The sequence below is a fragment of the Triturus cristatus genome, chromosome 8 (genome assembly GCF_964204655.1).
Source record: "Triturus cristatus chromosome 8, aTriCri1.1, whole genome shotgun sequence".
In the NCBI taxonomy this organism is placed as follows: Eukaryota; Metazoa; Chordata; class Amphibia; order Caudata; family Salamandridae; genus Triturus; species Triturus cristatus.
In genome coordinates, this window is record NC_140591.1 from 157,975,891 (window position 1) to 158,003,841 (window position 27,951).

At 45.5% G+C, this 27,951-nt stretch overlaps 1 protein-coding gene across 1 annotated transcript in view; it reads right to left on the minus strand.

Moving 5' to 3' along the window:
• The window catches only part of UMODL1 (uromodulin like 1), a 633,174-nt gene that overhangs the window by 82,697 nt on the left and 522,526 nt on the right, over positions 1 to 27,951 (minus strand). The window lies entirely within an intron of this gene.

The window sequence follows — 27,951 nt, forward strand, 5'->3', positions numbered from 1 at the left end:
ACTAATAGTGCAGCACAAATGTCAAAATATTGCTAAAAAACTGCAGATTTATTTACACGCTGGAAAACCAGAGAGTCGATTCACAAAGTAATTTGCACATGTAAATCTTAATCACATGAGCAAATTGCTAGATTTGTGAGTGCAGCGTATTGACCTTGTCTAGCAAATCATTTTACATATTCCTAAGTAAACCCACTCACAGGGTTAGGAGTGGGCGTTTCAAGTTTGAGGTTTCCTGAAAGCTATGCAAAAATCCACAAACATGTCTACACAATGCCCTTGCACCTTAGAAAAGGAAGAATAATTACTCCTGCCAAGGGTAACATCAAATCCCTCTCCAGCGTGGGAAGAAAGGGATACATCACTCATGAATGATTGACGTGTGAAGGAAAGGGTATTTGCCACATGGAAGAAAAGGAAAAAGAAAAAAGTAGTTCATCTGCACTTGCTTTTTTAGCAGGAGTAAAAGGAGGAGTATTTTCTCAGGATGTAGTAAAATTCCCAAACGGTTATGATGAATATGCCTGGTACAATATAAAAGTTGCAGGTTTTCAATTTTAACATGGGAAACCTTTGTAAATTCCAAAACGTGATAATCTGTGCAAGGCTGTACATTTCTTAGCATAAATGTACTCTTTATTTGAGAATTTAGAACAACATTTCAAAGCTGTAGTTGCACCAAGATTTATGGGAAAAAAACAATTGTCTTCTCTTCCTGCTCTTCATCTTCTATTGTATTCTATTCTATTCTTATTAACCTCTTCAGTGCCCATGACGAGATGGTCTCGTCATGGGCCGCGGTTGCGCTGTGCCCATGACGAGACTATCTCGTCATGAACCCCGCCCGCTAATGAAAGGGCCGGCACAGGGCGGGGAAAGGGCGGGGCACTCAAGGGGTTAATATGGCACTTGTAGAGCGCATAGCTACCCGTAGGCATCCCAGCTGTAAATTCCTTCGGTTGCATTCTGTCGGTTGTATGTCAGAATATATTCAAGATAAATGTTGTGCCAAAATATCGTTTACAAAAAAGATCATCCCAAAAGGTGTAGATTTTCGATCAAGTCCAAATTGGGAGATATTTTTAAAGCTATATTTCGGACATATTCTGAGAATAGTTTTTTGGTTTCACATCATCCTGTCTCCCATCTCCACATTTTATTTTTTAAATCAGAGCATCTTGTATTAAACAGGCTCATTATCTTCTACCGTCAGACAATCTAATTGATCCTCTCTACTCTAGATTTCTTGCTGTCCAATCTGTTGAGCATGCTCTTTCTGGTCTCCAGTTTTATTATCATAACCCACCACAACTACATCTCAACCATTCTTGGTAACCAATCATCTGTCTTTGATACAGCTGACCATCCTATACTACTCCACACCTCTCCAAACTGCTTGCAATGTCCATGAATAGTTGTCCTTTTACAGTTTTTGCTCTGTTTCATGGTGCTTGACACAGTGTTGCCTACCTCTCTTTTTATAAGCGTCCATCAGGGCTTAGTCCTGGGTCTTCTGCTCTTCTACCAATATTATCTCCTCTACCAGTTCTGATATCTCCTCTATGCAGACAAAACCCAATCCTTCTTTAACTTTCACAAAATTACACTTGAGCTCCAAATGCACAACTTAAGCTTAATCAAACATTGGATGGCTCCGGGTTCCCTCATTCTGAATTGATGTTGATTAACTATTTTCTGGCCACATACGTTTCTTTTGCTGGGTGTTGTTAGATTTTCCCTTCTGTTGAAATGCTATTTGATACAATTAAACATATACTCCATCATTTCAATATAAGTTGGTAAACATAGTCGATGCCAGGAATAAACATAAAATCAGTAGTTCCAGTACATATTAAATAGAAGTGTACATAATTCACAGTATGGTATAGCTGCGTGAACTATCATTGCATCAATGATACATAAACATAAAATATAAATCAGGGTGGCAATACACAAGGTGGGTACATTAATGTATAGGACATATAAATCCTGTATACCAAATCATTGGTAAATTTCCTGTCTAATTCTACACACACCATGTTTAACTCTTGGTATAATTCTATTTCATTTGTTTAAATGTAGTTTGTAATATTAAGTGACTTAGGGCATCATTACGATGGTGGGCGGACGAAGTCTGCCCGCCACCACAACTGCAAAAGGGACCGCCCGCCATAGGTATGGCGGTCTCACCATGCTAATCAGGATGCGGCCGCCACCATTACATTGCGGCGGGCGTTGCTGTAAGCAGCACCCGCCGCAATGTAAAAAATGCATGTTGTGCATTTGCATAGGCAACGTGCCACCAAGTGCACCCCCAGTCCCCAACACCCCGGGGGCCCACAACGGGCCCCCAATACAAAAGACCGCATGCCTTTCCATGGCGGCATTAAGGCATATCCCCGCCTGCATCATAATATTGCTGGTGGTGTCTTGCAGACACTGCCACCATATTATGCCCCTTTTCCGCCCGGTCGACCAGTCGACTGGCGGAAAAACGGCGGACGGTCTTTCTGTCCGCCGCGGACCCCTCAGCCATACTAATATGGCGGGGGGTCATTCAGGCATTGATGGCGGGTGGATCACCCCCACCTGGCCAGCGGTGGCTACCACCGGCCTGGCAGGGGCGATCCGCCTGCCATCCTAATGGGCCCCTCAGTTTAAAAAAAAATCATATTAGTGATTTATCGTGTTGTAGAGGGTTGTTAGGTTTGTTGGGATACAAGATGGGAAGTAATTTTAATTAGAAATATGTTTCATGCATTGTTCATTTATTTTTCAATGTAAATGTTTTTATTGATGATTGTTTGTACATTTCTTAAGTTTTATATTATATTTTGAATGTCAAATTTGAATTTTTAAGGAATCCGGGGGCTCAGCTAATATATCTTCGGCTCTTAAAAGTTCGATCCAAAATCAATAGAGGACTATTAGATAAAATCTCTACCAACTATCACAAGCATTAAACTCCGCAATACGAATATGGAGAAAGAGTGGGGCGCTTGATTGCCAGATTGCTGACCAGAAGGCTAGGTCTAACATCAAACTGATTAAAGGAGACACCGGTTTGTCTTTTACTCAGCCACAGGATATAGCGGAGCAGTTTAGGATTGAATTTAATAAAACTTTCAAGGATATACTAGCACCAGTTTTTACGCAGTTGAGTATTGATATTACTAATGAGGGCGACGCTCCTGCTTCATGGAGTGCTACTAATATCATGGTATTCCTTAGAAGGGAAAGCCGATTGACGATAGAGGCTCTTATCGTCCAATATCTTTAATTAATGTAGACGCCAACATTTTCTCTAAGATTCTGGCTTCACATCTAGTTCTTCTTATCCATAAGCTAGTCTCGGAGCAGCAGCATGGCTTTGTCCCTGGCAGAGACACAACGGCTCACATAGCACTGCTATATCCACCTTTGATGTCTGTGGCAAACTTAACAAACAGATAGGGATGGTTATGCTCGACACGGAAAAGGTGTTTGACACAGTGGCCTGGGAAGCTCTATGGCTTACCAAGGCAACATTCGGTCTCTGCCCCAGGTTTATCTCTTCTGCGTAGAAGCTGTATAAAAAGCTGGTTGCAACAATTAAACTGAATGGCATGACATCTGTCCTCTTTGCTGTTCAATGGGGGACATGGCAGGGATGCTAACTGTCCCCCCTGCTGTTTGCTCACTACATTGAGCCGTTTATAAGGCATCTACTGCAGAATGGAGGGATCTCCACAGTGTGTCTCAATGGTGTGGATCTCAAGGTAACTGGGTATGCATATGATATTGCAGTCTTCTCTGCTAATCCTGCAGATGCTATAGTCCATGTTACCCAGGAGGCTTCGTCTATAAGCTAAATGTGGCTAAAACTCAGACAATTTTAAACTTTCAATCGGAAGCCCTGTCTCTCGCATTAGGGGTTACACAAACAGCTATCTATCTTGGTGTATGTCTTAGCAGTCAGGTTGATGATATTGTATCTCTGAACTATGAACCGCTTCTCAAGACAGTTTCGGCTAAACTGAGTAGTTGACATCGGCTTCCACTAAGTATATATGGGACGTGCAGCGAACTAAGAATGAATATTCTTACTAAATTCTTATATTTATATCATTCAATACCCCTGCGGGTTCCTTGGTCTTTTTATAAGAGATTAGACAGTGTCATAGGCAGCTTTATTTGGGCCTACAAACGTGCCAGGAGGGCTCCCAGGCTTATGAAACTACCTTACATACAAAGGGGTTTCAAGCTCCCAGTCTTCAGGCTCTTGGATGCTGGTCCGGCTTTGTTGCCTTATCAATTAGCCTGCGGTTCTTCGGTTGGGTTCAAGCTATATAAGACCTCCAACCCTAACTACCACAAATGAGTGAAGTTTAAGGTAGTTAAAGATATTATCCGGATATGGCAAGATACTTGTAAGCAATACTCTTTGCCCCCGTTGTATCAATATACGGTGCTTTGGGGCAACCCTATGCTGCCCGATGTATTTCAAGATCATATTGGAAAAGGCTGGCAACGTAAGGGAATCATTTGGGATCGATAACTATATGATGGACGGGGGTTCCGCTCTTTTGCCTCACTTAAAGACGAGTTTTGTCTTCTACAAAGTACTTTCTTTAAGTATCTACAAATAAGGGACTTTTTTTACGAGGTAAAAAGATATCAGCAATGCCGAACCTGTCGAAATATTGTTGGAATATATGCGAGTTTGGCCGAGGCGCTATTGGCACAGCTTATCAGAAATTTCTTGCAGCAACTAATGATGATAGCTTACAGATCGCTGCTAAACTCAGCCAGGTTCTTAGGGTTGAAATAGCAGCTGAGGAAATACAGGAGTCTATGGGCGTACTAGATCGAGTGGTAACTTCTGTTAATCTAAAGCCACAACAGCACCGGATAGTATATGAGTGAATGAATGAAAAAAGCTTTTATATAGCGCAACGTTCACTACAAGGAGTATCTTGGCACTGTATGCGCAGAAAAAAAAGGGCACCTGATAGGAGAAGAGCTGGCAGTAACGAAGATGTCAGAACTTTAGATTAAAGACCAAACAGAGTTGTCTGGGATACCAAAGACCCAAGTTTTTAAGGACTTCCTAAAATTGACTTCCGTTTGTGTGTGTCTAAGTTGAGTTGGCAAGGAGTTCCAGGCTTTTGTCCCAAGGACCGCCAGTGTCTTTCCACCCCTAGTTTTAAGTTGGAAGCTGGGTACTGTTAGAAAAATCTCTGAAGATGACCGTAGAGTACGTTGGGTGGTATATGGCTTATTTCTGACATATAGATATTCTGGTCCGGTTTCTTTTGTCGTTTTATAAATGATGGTCAGGACCTTAAAAAGAGTCCTCTTATGGACGGGCAGCCAATGGAGGGTTTTTAGTGCTGTTGCTGAGGAGGACTCTCTGGGTAATTTGAGTACCAACCTCGCTGCAGCATTCTGGACCACCTGTAGTAATCGCAGGACTTTTTTGCTTGTTCCTGCATAAAGACTATTACAGTAGTCCAGACGGGATAGAATTAAGGCAGCTACCACCGTCTTCTTGGCCGGCATTGGGAGTAGATCGAAGAATTTTCTGAGGGTTTTTATTACTTGAAAACAAGTGCCTTGTCACAGCAAGGGCTTGCTTGTGGAAAGATAATGTATGATCAAATTTTATTCCCAGATTTCTCACAGTGTCTACTGTGTTCGGAGGTGGGGCCGAATTTGACGGCCACCATTGATCCGGTCTGAAAACGTTGTTCTTGCCAAACAGCATAATCTCTATTTTAGTGCTATTACATTTCAGATGGTTTAATTTCATCCAATCCCTCATTGCTGTTAGACAGTAGTGAAATTTTTCTTCAGCCACTGTAGACTTTTTATCAAGGGTACGGATCAGTTGAGTGTCATCTGCATAAGCGATGCATTCAACATCATAAGTGTCCATCAGAATAAGCAGTGGTGCCATATATATGTTGTAGTACACACCAGAGATTATATCCAAGTGGGCTACATCTCGATCTTCCGATAAGTCATTTTGTCCAAAATGTCAACTTTTTGCTACAGATCTTGGGAAAATGTTTGTTGACTGCCCCAGGCATAACAGGTTCTGGAGTGGGGTCTCCAGTATTCTCATTCCACTTCTCAGCCAAAATTTCCAGCTTACTGAAAAGGAAACATTTTTGGGGATCAAATGTGAAGCTGCTAGCGATGTGAATCTGTTGGCTACCATCATTATAGCATGTGCTCGACTATGTGTTGCCAGAGTTTGGATTGACAATGTCAGTCCAAGCGTTAATGAAGTTTGGGCTCTGCTCAGACAGAGGACCTCGCTCTTGGCTTAAACTCAATAGGCTCTGGGCCAGCCTTCAATGGGATTAACGATGCACTGTCACTTTATAACATTACTTCCCATTCTAATGATATTTTCTTAAGAGACTTCAATCCTCATTGGGAGAATCATACGGACAATCAGACCAATCTACTCAAAACCTTCTCTGTTGATCAATTACTGGTTCAAGAATGCCATCTACCAACCTATAACAAGGCTCTACCATAAATTGGATCATCTCTAAAGAAAAAGCTGTCAAAAAAATCAAAATCACCCTTTGTGACTGGTCTGATCATCACATCATTACCTTCCAAATAGCCCACATAAAAAAGAAAACTTTCTCACAACCAATAAAACCCAGGAAATGGAATCGCGACACCAGAGGGCTCAATATGGAAATCCTCGCAGCACGCTGTGAGAAAGAACTGCAAATTCCCAATAACCTGGAAGACGTCAATGACCTTACAGATTACTACAATAATACGATGACAAGCATAATAGAGGATATAGCCCCATTAGAACTCAAGAGGGTCCCGGACAAAGACAAAAACCCTTGGTTTAACGATTCCCTCAACGAAGAAAGACAATCACTCAGACTCACAGAGCAGAAATGGCGACAACACCCTTCCTCAACACACTTAATCCAACCAAGACAGGCCTGAAAGATCTACAATAAAAGCATCCTAACCTAAAATAAAGACTTCTTTAGGAAAGCACTGGATAATGCAATAAACAGACGAAGGAAACTCTTTGAAATACTGAAAGATCAATCCAATAAATCGGCCACATCTGCACCAACACCCTCAAAATCAAACATAAGCAGCGAGGAATTCTCCTCCTTCTTTACAGCCAAAGCCATATCGATGGAGGTGGATCTCAAAAAGGCAGCGGATTGCCTTTCGATCAGTAAGAACACCCTTACCCAGCCTCAATCTCAACCAGTGCTGGAAAGGCCTAAAAACAATGCTCTATGGTCAGAATTCAAGCCTGTCTCTGACACAGATATTGCAAAGATTATCTCTACCATAAAACCAAACACTCATTTCAACGATCCTCTTCCTGCAAATTGTTGGTCTACAATAAACCACATGATCGTCCACTCATGGACAAAGATTATTAACGCCTTGCTATCGCAAGGCTCATTACCGGACTGTCTAAAAACAAGTCACTCCAATCTTAAAGAAACCAATAGAGAACCCCGCAGATCTGAACAACTTCAGACCAATAACAAACATTCCCATGCTAGCCAAAATCCTGAAAAAAGGTGTACAACAACAACTGAGCAAACACATCTCTAAATTCAACCTACTGAATGACATCCAAGCAGGATTCAGACCAAACCACAGTACGGAAACAGCGATTCTGCACATTGTGGACGATGCTCTACTTGCCCTTGACCACAACGAAACCTGTCTCCTAATCCTGCTAGACCTCTCAGCAGCATTTGACACTGTCAACCATACCAAAATACTAGATTGCTTGAAAAAAAGGATGGGCCAAGAGGATACAGTCCTAAAGTGGTTTAGTTTGTTCTTAGAAAATAGATCACAAAACTTCATAGTGAACCAAACTCTATTTGCCTCTTCCAGACATTTTGATTGGAGTATCACAGGGTTCAACAGTATCCTCTGCTCTATTCAATTTGTATGTAGAGCCACTCACAGAAATCTTACAGCAAGCAAATTTCTCCTTCCACATGTACGCTGACGATACACAACTTTACATCAAGATCACATCGATAGAAGAGATCGGTATCATGAACCAGGCATTAAAGAAAACCGTCAGAAAACGGAATTGCTTTTGATTTCCCCCCAGAAAAGCGCTACAAATATTGCGGAGTGGACCAAACTAATCAAGGCGCTAAATTGTAGATTCAACAAAATCCCTGGGCATTACGCTAGACAAAAACATGAACATGCTTGCACATATCAACACGATGGCAAAAAATTGCCTGCTTCCATTTGCTACCTCAGAAAACTGAAACTTTTCATAAATAACTCAGACCTTATAACTGCAGTCCAGGCACTAGTCATATCAAGGATCGAGTATGGCTGTACTACACTAGCCGGTCTTCCCAAGATTTCAACAGCACCACTAAAAGCTTGTCTTAATGCGGCTACAAGACTTATAACCGGATCCAGAAAATTCAACCACATCACCCCTCATCTGAAAGCGCTCAACTGGCTGACATGCGAAGCAAGAATACAATTAAAAATGGCATGTATCACTCACAAAGCGATACATTACAATACACCCAGGTACCTAACTCAGAAAATCACTCTATCAGGAGGATGCCGGGCCTCCCGGAGTCATGGAGAGCTATTACTAAAACCAGCCCTCTTCCGAAAGAAAAGAACTTACGACCGAGCATTCTCTGGCGCAGCCCCAAGAATTTGGAATGCCCTCCCCCCTAACATTAGAAAAATCTCGTCCATCGCGGCTTTTAATAACGCAGCCAAAACCTTCTTTTATGAGCAAATTCCTGCCATGACTCCTGCAGTGTTGACATTATCATAGGACCTTCTTGGTTATACACACGCTACCACACATCGATCCACTAACGTCATTTCGGTATTGTAAATATGAATGTAATGCACAAATGTTTTGTTCACAATGCAATGTACAACTAATTTATGTCTTTGTACCAAAACCTGTGCTACTCACGTACTGTATACTGATTAGGCTTATTGTAACTGCAAGGTGTTCGTACTGTACCAAGGGGAAAGTTGTGTAAATGTAAAGTGCTCTGATACCATATTAGGGTCATGTTCGTGCTATATAAAACCCCAAATAAATAAATAAAATGAATAAAAATGTCAACATTTCTAACGGATATGTGTAATATATGTCTTACTTATAGATAAATAAAAAAAAAGTAACAATAAAAAATACATTTTAATTACATATTTTAATGTAGTTTTATAATTAGTTGTAATAAGTTATAATTAAGTAACGGGTTGTACGGTTTGCAGCAGTAAAGAGTGGAAGGGTAGTTAGGTTATAAAAAATAAAATGTATTGCTACTTAAATATATAGTTCAGTGTCAATTATTTAAATAAGTTTACTACTTTTTTTAAGTTATACATAAGTAGTGGGTTGCTGGGCGCGTAGGGGTATAGGGTTATAGTTATCAGTTATAAAAAATTATAAATAACTATAAATTACTTTTTAATTGTTAATTAATTGTTTAATTGATTTACCATCTGTGCATTTCTTTAGTTTTATAATATATTTTGAATTAAAAATGTAAATTAGATTGTTTAATATAGTTGTATTATTAGTTACAGTAAGTTATACTTTAGTTGTGGGTTGTAGGGTTTGTAGGGGTGTAGGTTTGAAAGGTAAATAAGTTATAAAAAAATAAGATTTATTGGAAATTAAATATATAATGCATTGTAATGATTTAAACAGTGTATTACTTTATTTTAAGTTATACATTAGTAGTGGTATATAGTTATAGTTAAGAGTTATAAATAATTAAAAATGTGTTTTTATTGCTAATTAATCATTTAATTGCTGATTTATTAAATGTATATCTTAGTTATAGGTTGCTGGGTTTGTAGGGGAAGATGGTGAGTAGTTGAATTAAATGTTCTGTAATGTAATGCTATTTTTTGTAAAACTATATATATTTTTTAATGACTTAATTTATTATTGTGTAACTGTAATATATTTAAATGTACTTTTGTTTTTTTATGTTTATCAAACATGTATTTTTTAATGATGTGTGGTTTTAGGTGAGTAGGTTGCTAAGAAAATAAAGGTATGTTATATTGTTTATATTAATTTATATATTTATGCAACTTATTATTTGGAAATGAATTATATATTTAGTTTCCATATTTATTATTTTGTTATTATTTTTAATGGTAAGTGTTGTGAGAATTAGTTTCTAAGATGATATTTCTTACTCAAAATAAATTTTTATTTATTCATTTACTTTAAGGGCCTAATTAAAATGTCGGGAGGACAACACCGTCTCAGTCCTGGGACCAACCGACCTCTGTTCGGCGGTCCCGACCCCCTAATTAGGATGCAACCGAGCACTGTTTGGTTGCATTCCTACATTTCACTATGGGAGCGTGCATTACAACCAAAAACGGGCCATAATACGTGCTCTCATAGGGAAATGGGAGGTGCTGTTAATCCCTGCTCTCCGTGGCAGGCACCTGAAGGTGCCTGCCACGGCGTGCAGGGATTAACAGGGGACACATACAAGGGAGCCCTGCTGGGGGCCCCCAAACATGCTTTCCGAAATGCTTTCCATGTCGGACTGGCCGTCTTGGAAACAATGCCGGAAACAGTGCATTGTAATCCCAAGGGTGGAAAGTCCCGCCCCTTGGGATTACAAGCTGGTTCCGACTGGCTGACGGGCTCCTTGAGCATTAGGGTGCCTGACAAACAGTGTAGGAATGAACAGAAGGGCACCATAGGTGCCCCCTCAGCCCCCAACCTGAGGCTGCAGACGTAAGGGGGCCCTGCTAGGGGCCCACATACTGGCTCTCCGACAGGCTTTCCATGTTGGAAAGCCAGACATGGAAAGCCTGCCGGAGACCGAATCCCAAGGGCGGAAAGACTACCCTTTAGGATTAGGGGCCGGCCTCTGACTGGCTGACAGATTCCTTCAGCCTGTCGGAAGCCAGCTGGAATGACCGTCCAGTTTAATTTTTCGACCGCCAGCATTGTATTGCAGCAGTCGAAATTAAACCAAGATGCGGCCCGGAAAGGCTCCGACTGTTACTCGGAGCCTTTCCGGGCCGCATCATAATCGGCCCGACTGTGCTATGCTGTATGTGACAGAGCCTCACCAAAAACTCTGTACCATCTGAAGTGCAGTGGTCATACACGATGCCGGCAATCTGCCCTTAGTGCTCTATCCAACTGTGAGATTGCATGTCTCTCGTGCACTGTTGATAGTAGCCCCCCCAAAATTTCAGAATATAGTGGCTGAATTGAGAAACCATTCTATGATCACTTGGACGCCCTGGTTAGCATAGCAAATTCCATGTACCTGTCCATCTGAACTCTAAAATGTTTCCTTGCTGTCACCAACTCCGTGAAGTCATCATTCTCCCAATATGCAGCATGCCTCAACCCACCCACTATCCATCTGGTAATTACTGCTCAAAGTAGAGAAGTGTGGAAGTCCATCCAGTGGTGCTGAAGGGAGAAAATAATACCCTCATTTGATCTTCTGTACATATCGCTCCTAGATGTTGGGCGTCAGTAAGGCCAGATAGGGCGTTAGGACCAATCTTTATTGGAGAAGCCAATATCAGTTTAGATGCAACATGTCATATGTTCCCCTGAAAAGCTGTGTTTCAGAATTTAGACTATCCTCCAGCCAATATGCTGGAGACAGTGGCTTAACTCAAGCCCCCACAGCCCCACTGTGCGGGGGCCCGATCTGCAGGGGGGCCCCCTCCTCTGGCTCTAGAGATCCTGTTTAAATCTGGAGTGGGCCCCTCCATGTACTGCAGGGGGGCCCCTCAAGTTTCGTTTCGCCACTGGCTGGAGATTGCAGCAAAGATGCCAGATAATACAATTCAAGGTTGGGGATATCTAACTGACCTGATTGTATGGAAGCTTCAATATTTCAAGTTGGATTCTAAGTCTGCCAACATTAACAATGTCTTCAAAACATCTAAATTTCTGAAACTAGTTTGTGGGAGACAGCATATTGCTCCATGCAATACATGTGGGCACATGGGGCCAGATAACAAAACATTCTGAAAGGCTTTCTCCATGTCTTTAGTGGTAAATTAGGACAGTGCTTGGTGCAAACACATTTCACCACCATGTAATGAAAGCCAGTTACTGGAACTGCTAATCTGTGACAAGACTCTGAATATTTGTTGTTTGGTTTTCTGTTCTTGTGGTGAGGAGTCCTGTTGATTTTTGTGCTGCAGTGTTTGTAATGCACTATTGTAATATGATGCTGTGTTTTACTATGGTCGGTGTGTTGTGTTATGATGCTTTTGCATGTCATTGTGTTATACTCTGTTGTTCACTTTAGATGTGTCAACAAATGAAGCAGTATTTCCAGACATAGGAATACCCCTCTATTGTTCCCATGACAAGCAACCATTTACCACTCTGTTAGGTGGTAATATAGTGCTGCAGCAGCATTATTCAAGAGAACAGTCAGCCCAAAACTGTGGTAGAGACTATAAATAGGCAGGTTTCACATCACCAAAAAATACGCATCTTCGCAGGGGGACTATAGAAAGAGGGTAAGGAACAGGTCAATAAACACTTTTGGATCAAACCGTAGTTCAGTTCAGAGAAAGAATGACTGGGGTATTTCTTTACCTGTTCCACAAAGCTCTAAAAAGCACAGTGAGACAGCTGACAAGAAAGCGAGGAAGCCACTACTACAATGAATTCGGAAGAGAGTTGAAAGGTACTCTACTGATACTGGGGTTGGCACGGCAGGTGCGCTAGTGGTAAAGAGTGACCTAGACTGAGGCCGGACAGGAAGGCTTTTCCACAACACATCTTGTTGGGTTTCCCGGCAGGAAGATAGGAGGAGCTTGTTTTTAAAAGTGGGCAGGGTCCGTTGAGGAAAGCCAATCCTTGGCCAATCTGAAAGAGAAAGAATGGAATTGGATGTGGAGTATAAAGCCTTACATGCGTCTTTTCCAAGGAACTCAGAAAGGGGCAGAAAAACCATTCACCTTGAGTCATACAACGGGGTCGAGAGTGGTAAGTCAGTGCGAAGAGGTGGCAGTGAGAGCACCTTCACTGATATCCGCTTTTTCCTCTGCGTTCCAGGAAGAGAGGGACACAATAGAGGAGTTTGGAGAGGACTAGGACTGTCACCACTTTGTAGCGAGCACACTGCATGCAATCGTGGGACCCACACTGGTAGGCCTGGATTACAATGGCTTGGTAAATGATATACACACACACACACACACACACTTTTCAAAAGGTGTGTGCCAGAAGCCCAAGAGAAGTCCCGTCCATTTATTATATAGCCTATGGCCACGCCTGGCCAGAGGATTTGAAAAGAACAGTTCCGGGGCAGCCAGGCGACCAGGGGGGAGGGACATTAAATCCATTCCCAACTTGGCAATGATCTCTGTTGTCGCATTCGGAATGCAAAGTCCCTGAGCCTCTGGATCGGCGGTGGGTTAGGTATGAGGTGATATTGTTGGTGATTGGAACGTCTTTAAGTCTCCTTAGGGTTCTGGCTGCTGCAGGAATAGGTATCCAGACCTGTCCCAGCACTGCTCAGGCTGGAGGATCGGCTACTGGTGTTGGCCTCATTTTGGTTTTCAAGGCCTTGTGAGTTTTCCCACATTGCATCGTCCTCCTCTGCGTCTGGTTCTGGTGAACTATGAAAGTCTACTTTGTAGAACCATGATAGGTTCCTTTGACTAGCTCTCTCCCTTTTTGCACGGTGATCATAGTTCCATTCACACGAGTGACAGTCTACATTCCTGGTTCGATAAGTGTTCGGAATTTCCATGCCGGGCAGCAGTCCATGAGCAACACTTTGTCACCCGGTGAGATCACCCGGGTCGTGGCATGCCATTTTATGCTTGCGCACTCATTGGTTTGGATGCGTCAAGCCTGGGTACTCCCAGGATCATACTGTGGCAGAGTCCACTCTGGATGGACTGGGATCATGTCCCGTCAGTGGCCGTGGAGCATTGGAGACCAGGGAGAACTCCGAGTGGTACAGTGCGGCGTTCCTCGGTACTCACCCAAAAACCTTTGAAGACTGATTTAAGGGTTGGTCCCCTCTACCACAGTGATTCTGAGGGCCTTATTCAGTGTCCACATAAACCGCTCCGCTTTCCCATTCGCTTGCGGCCATTGGGGCGTGATGCCTCGGTGCCGTATCCTTAGGTTTTCAAGCAGGTCTCTGAAATTAGATCCTTGGGAATGCAGTCCATTGTCTGTTTTTAGTTCCACTGGCAGGACGAATAGTGCAAAGGCTCTTTTGAATGCGGGGGCTACGTTGGCAAATGCCTTTGAGTTGACTACATCAACGAATGGATACTTTGAGTAGCCATCGACTAGGACAACAGTTAATCTCCCGTAGGGAAAACATCAGAGGTCGAGACTTACTTTGACCCATGGCACTGTGCAATGTTCTTTTGTTATGATAGGTGCAGGTGCTTCTTTGGAGCTGGTAAGCTGGTACGAGGGCACTGACTTACCATTTCATCGACAACCGTTTCTAGGCCAGGCCACTTCATATTTGTCATTCCCTGATTCCCACCATCAGCCAGCTTGGTCACTTGGTGTTGCAGCCTCTCTAGGATCACCAGGCACTGCCCTCTCAGAATGAGGCAGTCTTTTGTGGCACTCAGCTCATCACAAATTCTCCATATCTTTGTGAGCTTTTCCTTCTCCAGGTCTTGCCACCTATTAGCATCTCGCAGGATATTGTGCAATGCTCCATTCTCTAAGGCACCCATTACCTTTGACAGTACTGAATCTGTTGTTGTGGCTTCTGGGATTTCATGTAGATTGAGCACCTGCGGGCAGGCCCCCTGAGTTCCTCTCTCTCTATCTGAGAGTATCTGATCTCCATCGGCATCAATGCTTTACTGGCAAAAGCCAGTGGGGTCTACTGGGCTGGCATCGAACAATAGTTTGGTCTGCTTCTCGGGGTCAAAGTAGGCTATGGTGGGCTTGCTCGGCAGGGCCTTTTTTACGTTCTGTATTGTATCTTCTTCTTTGAGGCTCCATCTTCAGGGGACATCCGCCTTGATAAATGGCTATGCCCAGGAAATTGAGACCGTCCTAGGGGCAGGGGCTTGTTGTATGGCCTGTGACATCCAGGGATCGACTTGCACACCGGCTTGATTGAACATGTAGCCAAAGAACTCAATAGAGTTGCGGAAAAAAGAGCATTTTTCAGTGTGGAGGGTGACGCTGTGTTCCCACAGGCATTTCAATGTGGCTCGTAGATGTTTGTGGTGTTTCTCCGCAGTTGTAGAGTAAATCAGGATTAAATCACTCACATTCATGACACCCTGGAGGCCTGACAATGTCTTCCTGATGGCATCCTAGAAGAGCTTGGCTGCAGAGGAGATGTCAAAATTCAGTCTACTGTATCTGCGCAGCCCGAGGTGTGTCGAAAATGTGGTGATGTATCTGCTTTCTTCGGAGAGGAGCAGTTCATGATATCCTCCATTAAGGTCCAACTTGGAAAACCATCGCAACCAGTTGAGGTCCACAATGATGTTGTCCATTGTAGACATTATGTGCCTTTCCCACTTGAAGGCCTTATTGGGGAGGCGCATGTCGATGCAAAGGCATATTTTGCCCGGTTGCTTCACTTCTCTGCTATGACCATGAGGGATACCAATGGTGTCGGCCTGGATACTTTTTCGATAATGCCTTGGCTTTCTAATTTGTCTAGCTCCTTCTCAAGCAGTGGCCACAGATGAAAAGACACACACCGACAGCGAAGAGCTACCTGCTTGAAAGATTTGTCAATATGTAGCTTGATCGTGGGGCTTTCAGGCACCCTAGTCCCTTGAAGAGCTCAGGGGATTGATTCAGGAGCTCATCGACATGGCAGGCAGTCACATTCCGTGCCAAGGACACATGGTCCAGGTCTTCTGCCGTGTGGCTTTCGATGAGGATGTTCGCTTCTCTATTGACCACATGGAACGTGGTTGTCATTTTTTGATCTTCTGACTTTATTCAGACTGCCATCTGTCCCTTCAATGGCAGTGAAGACTAGCTTCCGTAGGTTAATATTTTGGTGTTAGCTGGGGACAGAGGCGGTCTGGTGCCGGTACTGTTGGATGCCCATCACGTTCACTGAGGAGCCAGTATCGATAAGGACCTTGACATCGGAGCCGGCAATCTGAACTACACAAGTGGGCTGTGGTCGCCGGTGTCGTTTCAGATCGTTGGTGAACAAAATGAGGAAGACTTCTGTATCATCTTCTTTGGGTGATGAGTCCTAAAGGTGGTGTTGGTAGTGCTGTGACGATTTGGAAGCACCCTATGGTTCAGGATCATTTAGTGTTGGTTGCCATATATACCCCTGATTGGGGTATGCCTGCCCTTTGCACCTCTCCCTCTGGGCCCCCCTCTGCACACAATGGTGAAGTGGTTCAGCTTACCACAAATTGAGTATGTGCGGCCTTGCCCACGGCAGTCATCAAGGGGGTGCTCATCACGACCACAGTACTTGCAGCGGTGCTGTTGTTGATGGGTGGCTAGAGCCTTGAGCATGTTCACCTCCCCTTTCATGTGGATTGCATCTGCGTGTTCCACTTTCACTGTGGGAGTCTCTTTAGGATGTCGCATGATGGCTACATCCATTTCAGCGCCTGGTCAGCAGAGAGATCATGAGATCTGGCCATGATGAGGATGTTGTCAAGACTGATGTTGGGTTACCAGGGTGAGCCCTCTGATAGTCTTGTTCCTGCATCCTAGAATAATTTGTGCCCATATCCCTTTGGGCTGGTCGCCTGCTGTGCAAGTGAAACAAGCATAGGCGCACATAAAAGGCATCAATGGCCTCTCCTTCTCTCTGCTGAGGCTGGGAGAGTTTTAAACGTTCAAAGTTTGGGTTTAGTTGTGGAGCAAAGTGCCTGTTGAGCACACGCACAGCAACGTCATAGTTGTTGGCTGCTCCGGTGTTCAGGAGGTGCTCAAAGAGGTTGCAAATATCTTTGCCCACATAGTGGAGTAAGAGAGAGCATTAAATGGCCCCATCGGTCTCGCGGGATGCAACAAAGTAATTCTCTAGCCTCCCAACCCATGTCTTCCAGCGAAGTGAGGCAGTTGTTGGATCAGCAAGTTTGTGAAAAGGTTGCAGTACTCCCATGAGAGTGTGCTGTGGGGAAAATTGTCCATGTGGCAGCCCCTGCTTGGACGCAGGATTGACATCATCTACCATGGCAAGTTGGCCTGGTGCATGTGGCTCTGGGCAGGGAGGCTAGTGTTCGGCGTAGTACGTGTTTTGCTGGGCTTTGAAATGGTCACTTATGTTAATGCCCCTGTCTCGCTGTGTCCTTATGTCCCTTTGTCTCTCCCTTGTCGAACTTCTCCTTCCTTTTTTTTTCTTTATGCTTTTTCTTCGATGTCCCATTTTAAATTTTTACGTTTTTTTCTTTCTTTCTGCTTTGTCTTTGATGTCCCATTTTAATTTTTTCTTTCTTTTTTTACACCAGTGCCTTGAAACCCCAAGGAAGTACCTCTGATCCTTCAGACCTGTACGTAGTCACTCCTGGAGGGCAATCGCAGGCCACCCACAGATCCGCTGTAGGGCTGTAGCATGAGAAGAGGGCAAGGGAAGCTTGTGCAGCAAGGTGGGGCACATGGGGCCTGCAGTACTGTGTATGTGTGTGTAGGTGGAGTGGTTCAGCAGAGCAGGTCAGCGGCCAGGCAAGGCACCGAAATGATGCAGAGCTGCTTGGACGCCGGCGTCACTGTGGCGCTCATATTATTAGTTTTGAGCGCCGCTTTTGATACAGTATCTCACACCGTGTTTCTGCAAGCCTTACAATCTATTGGCGTAACCGGACTAGCCCTGAAATGGCTGGCTAACTTCTTAATGGACCGTACATTTCAGGTCTTTTCCCCAACGGCAGTATCCAAAATACATGCCTCTCCCCATGGGGTACCACAGGGCTCTATACTCAGCCCTTTGCTATTTAATATTTACGGTAAGCCTCTGGCTGATATCACGAGGAGGTGGGACTGTCAATTTTTTCCTATGCTGAAGGCACCCAAATAATCTTCTCCCTGTCTTCTAAAGAAGATGCGCAATCTTCTTCTCTCTTAACGAGGCACGTAATATCGCGCAGTGGATGCAGGCTAATTGACTGAAATTCAATGGGGAGAAGACTGAGGTGCTAATCTTAGGGAAGAATAAAGACCTTTGGGGCCTTCAGCACTGGCCCCCTGTACTGGGTGCCTTTCCTCAGCCTACCCACCAAGCACGCAATTTGGGTTTCATCATCGATGGTCAACTCTCGATGAAACATCATGCAGTAAAGGTGGCGGCGACCTGTTTTGGCATCTTTAAGTGGCTAAGAAAGATCTTGTGGATGTTGCCAGATTCTACGCATAGTCCAATGATTACCTCTCGCCTGGACTAACAGCCTCTTTTTGGGATCCATCAAGGATGTTATACGCAAGTTACAGGTAGTACAGACCGCCGCTGCTCGCCTCCTATGCCATATCCCTAGAACTACGTCTGCCTCTGGTTCTTTGCGTACACTCCACTGGCTTAAAGTGGAAAAACGCATCAAATTTAAAACTCTAACTATCATGTTTAAGATCAAAACTGGTAAGGCCCCGTAATACTTGAGCGCCTTTGCTCAACCATATGTTCCTTTCCGCCCCCTTTGCTCACCTAATCAAGCTAATTTTATGGTCCCTAGGCACAGATTGTCCCAGATGGGTGGTCGCTCTTTTTCCTGCTTGCGACCCACTCTGTGGAATTCCCTTCTTCTTGCACTTAGGACTGAGACCTGCTATACCCTTTTCCGTAGATCTCTGAAAACCTGGCTTTTTGATCAATAGGCTTCCCCTTCCTCTTTTTGGCAAACTGTAAGGCGGCACCGGGAAACCTTTGGGTAGCTGTGCGCCTTATGAAACCTAAAACTAATAATAATAATGATAAAGGATCCGCACACCAGCAGCAACATTAGTAGTGTCCTCCAGGGGCAGATGAGGAGGCATTGAGATGATGTCAGGTGTCGCCCCAAGATGGGAATTGACGCGGGCAGGTGCACGCAGCGGCCTTGCATAGGAAAGGGCAGACCGTGCTGCACACTGCAGTGCTGACAGCCAGGAAAACAGCAGGGGTTCACCTCCAGCAGCTCAGAGCGTGAATCATGGAGTTAGGGCAGGCGCGGGGGACCCTCGTCGCCAGTGTAGTGCGGCCGCTGCATGCAATAATGGGACCCGCACTGGTAGGCCAGGCTTACAATGGGTCAGTAAATGATACACACTTGTCATTAGGTGTGGGCCGGAAGCCCACGAGTGGTTCCGCCCATTTATTCTTTAGCCTCTGACCATGCCTGGCTAGAGGATGTGCAAATAACAGTTCCAGGTATTACTGCTTTTTCTTCTGCCTTCTATGAAAAGTATACTTGTCAAGAGGGTACTGAAAAAAAGAGACATTGTGATATTGTTGATTTAACCCTCAGGGAATTGAAAAAGAATTAATATCTGTATATGCGTGGAACCTCTTGCTGCATCCAAACAGAGAATTGATCATGATTGTAGCTGTGGGTATTCTTATCTAAAACTATCTGAGTTCCATGTGAGTCCTCGATCACCTATGGACAGAAACTGTGTCTCGAAATTAGCACTTTCAGAACTTACTTTATGTGATAAAGCTCATTGAATTCATCGTCCTTTACATCAGTGCTTCATACTCCTTTATTGAAAGGATGATATAGGACCAGAACATACATTAATTCTGCAGCCCTCTCATCATTCTACTTATACTCAAATATTACGAACGTCTTTATATGAGGACCATTAAGTCCCAGACATTTACAGTCAAATAGAACTCTAGAACTAATATGTTGTTGGTATGATTATCTATGGTGATTTTTTGTGAACTTTATATTTAATCCTCTTTCTGCATGTTAACGTATGTTTTTTAATCTGTGTTTCATTGGCATTCCGCTTTTGTAGAGGCGTAATGCATTCTAATGATGCTAGGCTTCTATTATTAGCATATTGTTAGTTATTTTGAATGCTGAATAGTGACAGATTTTTTCTGGTAAATTCCGATAAAATCTATTAAAAAAGTAACAGATACGAACACTGTCAACAATGTATTTCTTTTTCTGTGTTTTTTCCCTATTTTGTAAATTGACAATGTCTAAATAGGGTATGCTTTAAATGCACATTCAATATACATGACACCTTGTACACTAAAGGACAAACACCTGTATTCCGCACGTGGTGATAAAAGAATGTATAGTTATAGTTTTCGATATGCCGGATATGTGAGGTCGCCTTTAAGGCACAAAATACCCCCTTCCCGGGACATAGTCCAGAAACAAAGGATCTGAACGAATAAAGGCTCTAATTACGATGTCAGTCGGACTGCAACCGGCAGCCTGTTGTTTTCGGTCAGACCGACATCTAGCTATGCAGTCTAAAGGCTGCATTATGATGCTGTAGTCGGAGGCAGAAGGCAAAGGAACCGACCGCTACTTTTCCAATGGGCTAAGGAAGTCCGTCCGGGCAGTGGTCGGAAAGTAATCCCCTACAATGGGGCGGTGCCTTCTCAGGCACCGCTGTAGGGATTTCGCTGTCCCTCTCAGGTCAGCAAAATGTATGTTTCCGACCGCCTCATGGGCGATCGCATCCAAATTCGGCAGATGGAACCGCCGACTAAATTAACACCTGCTCTGACCTGGTGTGAAGTCGGACGACAACCTGCACCAGAAAAGGGAGCCCAGCCCAGAGCCACACCAGAAGAACAACAGATGCCATGGAGTCACTGATCATGCAGCCCGGAGCCCCAAGAGGCCCACAACACACACCGCCACCACACCCAGGACCCCCACCACCCCCCTCACGGCCCCCCCATCTCCTCCCCCGGACTACCACAGAGGCAGCGCAGACCAAGAAAGCGGACCTTCAGAAAACGCACCAGCCTCACAGACCCAAAACAAGATGATGTCATCGCCCACAACAGGCACAAAGGAACAACCATCCTACGCATCCTGAACATCATTGCCGACAGGCTGACGGTACCCACATAGCGGACAACCAACATCCCTCCACAGACAAAGCCTCTGTCTGTGCTGCATCTGTTGGCCTCAGGTACGTTCCAACCAACAACTGCCAGAGTCGGAGGAGCCTCACAGCCGGCCCTATCAAAGTTCATCACAACTGTCTTGGATGCCATCATCAGCTTGATACCCCTGCACCTTCATTGCCCTCACACTGAACTGAACAGCTGGAGACCAAGCAAGGTATCTACGCCATAGCTGGCTTCCCGCACGTGTTGGGGCAAGTGACTGCACACATGTCCTACTTGTGCACCCTGCTGAGACTGTACACAATTACCGCAACAGAAAGCACACGCATTCAGTCAATGTGCAGGCAATAGTGGACCACTAGGGACTCTTCACCAATGTCGTCGCCAACTACCCAGGCAGTGTGCATGATTCCTACTTCTTCCGACAGTCCATCATCAACCAGCGTTTTGAGGCTGGCACCCACGGAAATGCTCTGCTCGTTGGTAAGTACCAAATGAACACACCACACACCCAAAAACCACAATCATGCAACTCACAACTCTGGGAATGCACACGTTACAAACTCACACACAACATGCCAAACAACATGCCCACCCACCAGACACAACAACACAACTTACTCTGGTAACCTGGGCTAGCCATGTACATAAGCCATCAACGGCATGGCACCTCAGCCACACAATAGCAGAATGTGGGGGGAGGTGGGAACCAGACATGTGCAAAGGAGGCAAGTGACCCATGAATGAGAATGTACACAATGATAAGTGTGGCGTGGATGTGCTGGACAGACTGCAGTATGCAGACCACAGACATATCCATGTCGACATACACTGCTGCTGTTTGGAGTCTAGTGGACAGTGGGTGCAACCATGTCACCCCAGCAAGTGGGGAAGATCACGGAAATGTCGCTTGTTACGTCCCCCCCTGAAAGCGGGAGCGGAGTGGGCTGGCCCAGCGTACGCCAGGCTAGCGTAGGGGTGTGAATAAAAAGCATGTAGCTCTGGGTGTGGTTCTCTTCCGGAATGCCCAACATATCTGCCAGGGCGGCGCCTCTCACCCTGCCACAAGGCTGACACCGTGGGCGGCGGTGCCTGCGATCCTGTGCACCTGCTGCACCCCGGGCCTCTGGTCCCCGAACCCGTCTTGGTCGCTCCTGCGCACCCAGGCCTCACTGCTCACCTGTCTAAACCGGCATGTCTCCAAGAGGGCCCAAGACGTGCTGGTGCAAGCTCCAAGCCCGAGGCACGCAAGCCTGGCAGCCTCCTCCGACCATCACGGCCTACGCGACACCGGCCCGCAGTACTCCTTTCTCGTTGACGTACTCCACCGCTGCCTCCGGCCTACACCACGGTCAAGTAGGTCACACATTTGCAACTGAGTATTGATTTCTCAATGGCAGAGTTCATTTCATTGCACGCAAGGAGAGGTGTAAAAGGAAGACGCGTTTGATTCTGGAGGAAAAAAGGATCATCGTTACGCAGGTGCTCTAATACTGCCAACAATTGCTCTGGTGTCACTAACTCTGCATCGCGAGCCAACGACACATGGCTGTGGGCCCCTGCTGACCGCTGCCTCGAGTAGGTCACACATTTGGAACTCAGTCTTGATTTATTTATGGCAGAGTTTATATCAGTACAGGCCTCATCGCAGACTGCATCCCCTTTCAACTCCAGTGCCACTAAGTCTGTTCCTCGACATTCATGGACGCTTTCTGGTTGAACTTTGGTGGCGACTGAGTTTATGGACTGGGGGTTGTCTTCATCATCATGTCGGTGATACTGACTTGGTGGCAAAAACGAGGCTTTAGCATTCCCCTCCTCCATTTGCCCCTTCCGGCTAGCTTCTGCCTTCTGCATCATGCCCTGGAGGACACCTTCCACTGTACCCTGCAACCCTCCGCTACATTCACCTTCGACATCGACGAGGTCCCGCTCAGCTCGCGTGGCCCTACCTCAGTGCACCGCAAGTCACCGTCCCGTGGCGGTGTGCCTGTGCCGGCCGCAGTGCATCCTGGGCCACTAACTCTGTGCAGCTCAAGTCATGGACCCTGTCTGATAGAATATTTCATGACCTCTGGGTCGATGGACTGGGAGTCATCAATGCCATGTGTCTGTGGCCCTGCGCTGCCGGCCTCAACTGTGGTCCACCTGGGCTCACACATCAAATCTATTCCTGACCAGCCCGGACGTCGCATTACCGCATGATGCGCACGCCACCACCGCCAGGACCAACTCCAAACAACAGGTGCCAGAGTCGGAAGTGTCTTACTGCCAAACGATCAGAGTTGCTCACACCTGTCGTGGGTGCCATCATCAGGTTGATACCCTGCTCAGCTCTTCAGGTGCCACTAGCTCAGTGCACCACAACTCATGGACTATTTCTGATTGAGTTTTGTGCTGTGGACAACTCACGCAGCAATGTCACCTCAGGCAGTGTGGAAGACCTGGGAGGATGATGAGGAAAATTATGCAGGTGTAACGCACCCCACTGCAGCTGCAGCAGGAATATCCCTAAAAGGACACAATGCTAGACAATTTGTTCACATGAGCACGCTCAGCTCTGGTGCCCCAACCTCAGTGCACTGCCACTCACTGACCCTTGCATATTGGGTGACCTCTGCACTTGCTCCGGCTACCACCATGATGCTTCACAGTTGTTTCTGTTATGCTAGTGTTTTCTGTGTCTGCTTTGATTGTGATCACTGTTTAAGTTGTTTCCAGCACCAACACTCCATGAGGGCTGGCTTACACTCACCCCCCACACATCCAGCGCAGTCGTCACTGTACATGTTACCCTGGCAATAAAGGTGCCGGGCGCACGTGCTAGTAGCCAGTACCACAAACTATCTGAGTGTGTCCGTGTGGTCATAATGTATGCATGAGGGCCCCTGGCACTACAACATTACATTGTGCTGTGTACAGCGGACACAAACATGTCACCGCAGGCAGCAGGTAAGACCTTGGACATGTAGCTTTGTCGTACTTAGGAGTAGACTGGGCCGGTGGACACAAGTACAGCGTGGGGGTGTGAATGATTATCCTGGGGCTCTGGGCGTGATTCAGTACTGGAAAAGTGCAAATGCATGTGTCTCTGTCGCAGTGTGGGTCTCCGTTAGGGAGTGTAAGTGGTCCCTGATGGGACTGAGACACCCACGTATGTGATCTAGTTCGGGTTCCATGAGGTCGAACCCCATCCGCACCTGTTCAGCCACCTCCTTCTGGCAGTCTGACACCTGGCCTTGGAATGCGATGTGTGCTTCGGTGAGGTGCTGGGAGCCAGCCGTGGTGGTCGGTGCTTCCTGCTGTGTAGTCTGTGCAGGTGGTGGGGTCTCCTCGATGCAGCTGGGCTGCCCTGCTACTGGAGGTGGATTGCCTAAGATGTCCATGAACTGTTGTAGGGCGTTGGTGTCGAAGGTGTGGAGGTCCTCTTCAGCATCACAGATGAGTTGTCTGGTCTGCTCTGATGGAGGTGTTGTTTGTCCCTCTGCAATGTGAAGGGGGGATGCATTTTGACATTGTATTGACATGTATGTTGACACATTGTTCACGTTTACATACAGACTTTGGCAAAGCCCCAGAGTACATTAAGCAGCGCCTGAGGAAGTATGTTCCCGGCAGAACCTTACGCTCTGGCTATGCCTCCAATCTGTTTCAACCCAGATTTAATCTAAAAACTAAAGGAGGCTGTGCCCTCTCAGTGATTATTCCACAACTCTGAAATGAGCTTCCGGCCAGTCTGAAGGAAGATTCACAGCTACTCTCCTTCAGGAAAAAACTCAAGACACACTTATTTACAAAGGCAACACTCCCAGCCTAATTGGAGTTGGCAGAGGGTCTTGAGGTGACAGTATGTTTGTGGTTTTTCTGTTGAGCGCTTAGAGACTGGCGGTGATAAGCGCTATATAAAAACCTTATAACATAACAGACTGCATACCAATGAACATTGTGACTGTTTGGGAGGAGTGGACTATGTGATGCGGGACAGTGGACATTTGGACTACATGACGGATGTGAGGTTGTACACGTACATTTTCATCTCACAATTTCCTGCTATGTCAGGTGTGATTGGCCAGTTTCAATGCGTAAGCGGACCCAGTTGTGTCCTCTGTTCTGCAGTGTAAGTGTTGCACTTTGTACCACATTGTCGTCAATGTGGATGTGCTGTTATTGCTCTGTGTGTGTGCAGCATTGTGGGGGATTCGCTCCTGCAGCAGTGATTTTGCTGCCCCATACCCCTTTGAGGCAGTGTGCCTTTGACTTTTGTGCTTTTACGGTGCTGAGATGTTGGCGATTTGGGTCATTTATGCTCTTGGACGGTTTTTGTACTCTTGTGCATTGTTTATCTGCAGATGTATTGCTGACGTCAGTGGTTGTTTGTGCACGTAGATGTGTCAGAGTGTGACCTGCTCCTTTCCAGATGTGGTCCACACTCAGCCACCTCAGTGTCGTGCCGTGCACCAGGTCATGATGATTGTACTACAGTCATGCTGATCGTCATGTAGTGTCACTTGCATTGTCAGTGTGGCTCACAAATACGCATCTTTGCTGGGTTTCGCACGTGTGCATGTGTTGGTTGTGAGATTGGTGATGTGTGGGATGGGGCCCCTTTGGGCACATGTTGAATGGGGGCCTACTTGGTGTTTGTATGTGTGCTGCATTGTGCCACGGGGATCAAGGACATGATCCAGGGTCATTGTGGGTGTGCAGTGTGCTCCACATGATTATGCATGTGTGCCATTGTGCCCATTTCCCCCCGTCCCCCCAATCCCTGGTCGTTACTCACCCTGTTGATGTAGTGTCAGGTCATGTAGAGCTGTGTCCGGACTCCCAACTCCTTGCACCGACTCCCCACTGATGACTGTGGCCACCATTTCCTGCAGCTCATCCTGTGGCGCAGGACTCCCACCTCCAGTCGCTGTGGCTGCCTTCCTGTTGTCAGCGGGTTTCTGCTTGGTTTGGCTTGTCACATCATGCCAGCGCCTCTTGACCTCCTTCTTGTTCATCGATACTATTTTCGCGTTTGTGTATCACATTTTTCCGGCGTCGCGTTAATTTTAACGCGATCATTTGACGCGATATTGTGAGACTATCGCATGGTACCGCCGTGTTGAGACTACAACGTTGAAACGGCATTAATTTCTCACCATGGACTGCGATGTGAAGAGTTGCGTTAAGCTAATTTTTCAATAATTATCACACTTTCTTGAGAATATCCCCTTATGTTTGAATGAGATGAATGACAAAGAATACGCACAATTCAGCATGTGTTGCCACCTTAACCAGAGCTACTGGTATATGACAATGAGAATTGACACGTGAACACGTTATTTTAAGGGATCAAACACTCACCTTGTAGCATTTTACCACTGTGTGTTAAGATACATGAAAGAGTGTCCACAAACGCGTTTTCTTTACAGTGAATGAATCACTTTGGTGGAGTGCACTTACAAAAAGTGTTATACTAGATTTTAAAAAAAGTTGCCATAATGACGTTAATTGACAAATTGTCTTTCTCTCACCCACAGCAACACAAATTGAGGAAGTGCCTCAGAAGACTGAGTTAGTATGTGGCATGCAAGAATGACTGTAGAAACTGCAAGAAACTGCAAGAAACTGCAAGAAACTGATGTACCAAAATAGGTACACCTACTAACAATACAATTTTGACCTTCGATGTGACTATAAATAGGCATCTAGAAAGTTTGGTCCTGAAGAATGCCAAGTGACCTGATCAGGGTACGTTAGTGCTGAAACATGTGGACCAGAGTTGATGCAGAGTACATAATGGAAACTCTAGAAGCATCAAAAGTTTGTTGTTTACCTTGTCTAGGGGCCCAGAAAATGAAGGGATGCTAAATGTAGTTGAGAGCAGCCTGAGGCAATTTAAGCATTTAGATCCCGCCTCCCTAAAAACATTTTCATCGAAAGAGCTCCCTTGGACTTTAAAGGAGGAGCCCGAAAAGGTATGATTTTAAATAAATATCTTTGGCGGGGACTCGATGATGAAGTATACCCCGAGAGTGTGTGAGAGTCCTAAAAATAAGCCAATAGGGTTTACAGGATGAGTTAAAATGTCCCATTAGGACGTGGGTACTCCTATTCTGATTTAAGAACTTTGATTGTGGGAGCAGCATGAACCTCCCTGAATTGATTAAGTATGAATCTTTAAGCTCTCCTTCTATTTTCTACTAAATGTCACCCACTCTGGAACTGATTTCAAGTTTGCTTGATTAGGGTGTGGGGATGCCACACTAAAACAAGCATTTACAAGTTTTGGCCCTGGAAACTGGCATAATTACACAGACCCAGGAATGTGATTTTTCCAAATTTTTGACACTTCCACAGATTTTTTCTGCCTGCTCAGAGAGGGTAGAAAATATCAGCAGGGGAGATGGCTCAAGGCATATAGATAGGATACGCAGTTCAGGGGAACGCTGGCCACTTCCCCATTGTTGTGCTCTTGTTGAGGGGGGTCTCTTCTATTGGCCCAAGGCTGTCCTTCTTGGGGGGAAGGTGTTTGCATTCAGCCCTGGGCAATGCCAGTGCCTTTGGCTGTCCTTCTGTGGGGAAGGGGAATGGGAAGGGAAGGGCTTGCACTGTAAGAGCGTAGTCTTCTCCCCTCATGCAGGTGTTAGATGGTGGTGGTGGGGGCTTTGTTTATGGCTGGGTGTGCCATAGCATCCTGCTTTGCTGCTTGGGAGGAGTAAATGGTTAGAAAGGTCCGGGCTGGACTGGCGAAGCACTGTATAAACCCACTTGGTGCTACAGGCCCCATGCACAAGCTGTGCTGAATTCTTGCTCTCAAACACTGGGTTTGCAGTGGTTTCACTATGCACCCATTCCCACTCAGGGAAACCAGGCCCAGAAATATCAGATCCAGATTTTGCAGACCATGGAATTCCTGACACACAGATACTGAGCCACCCATAATGGT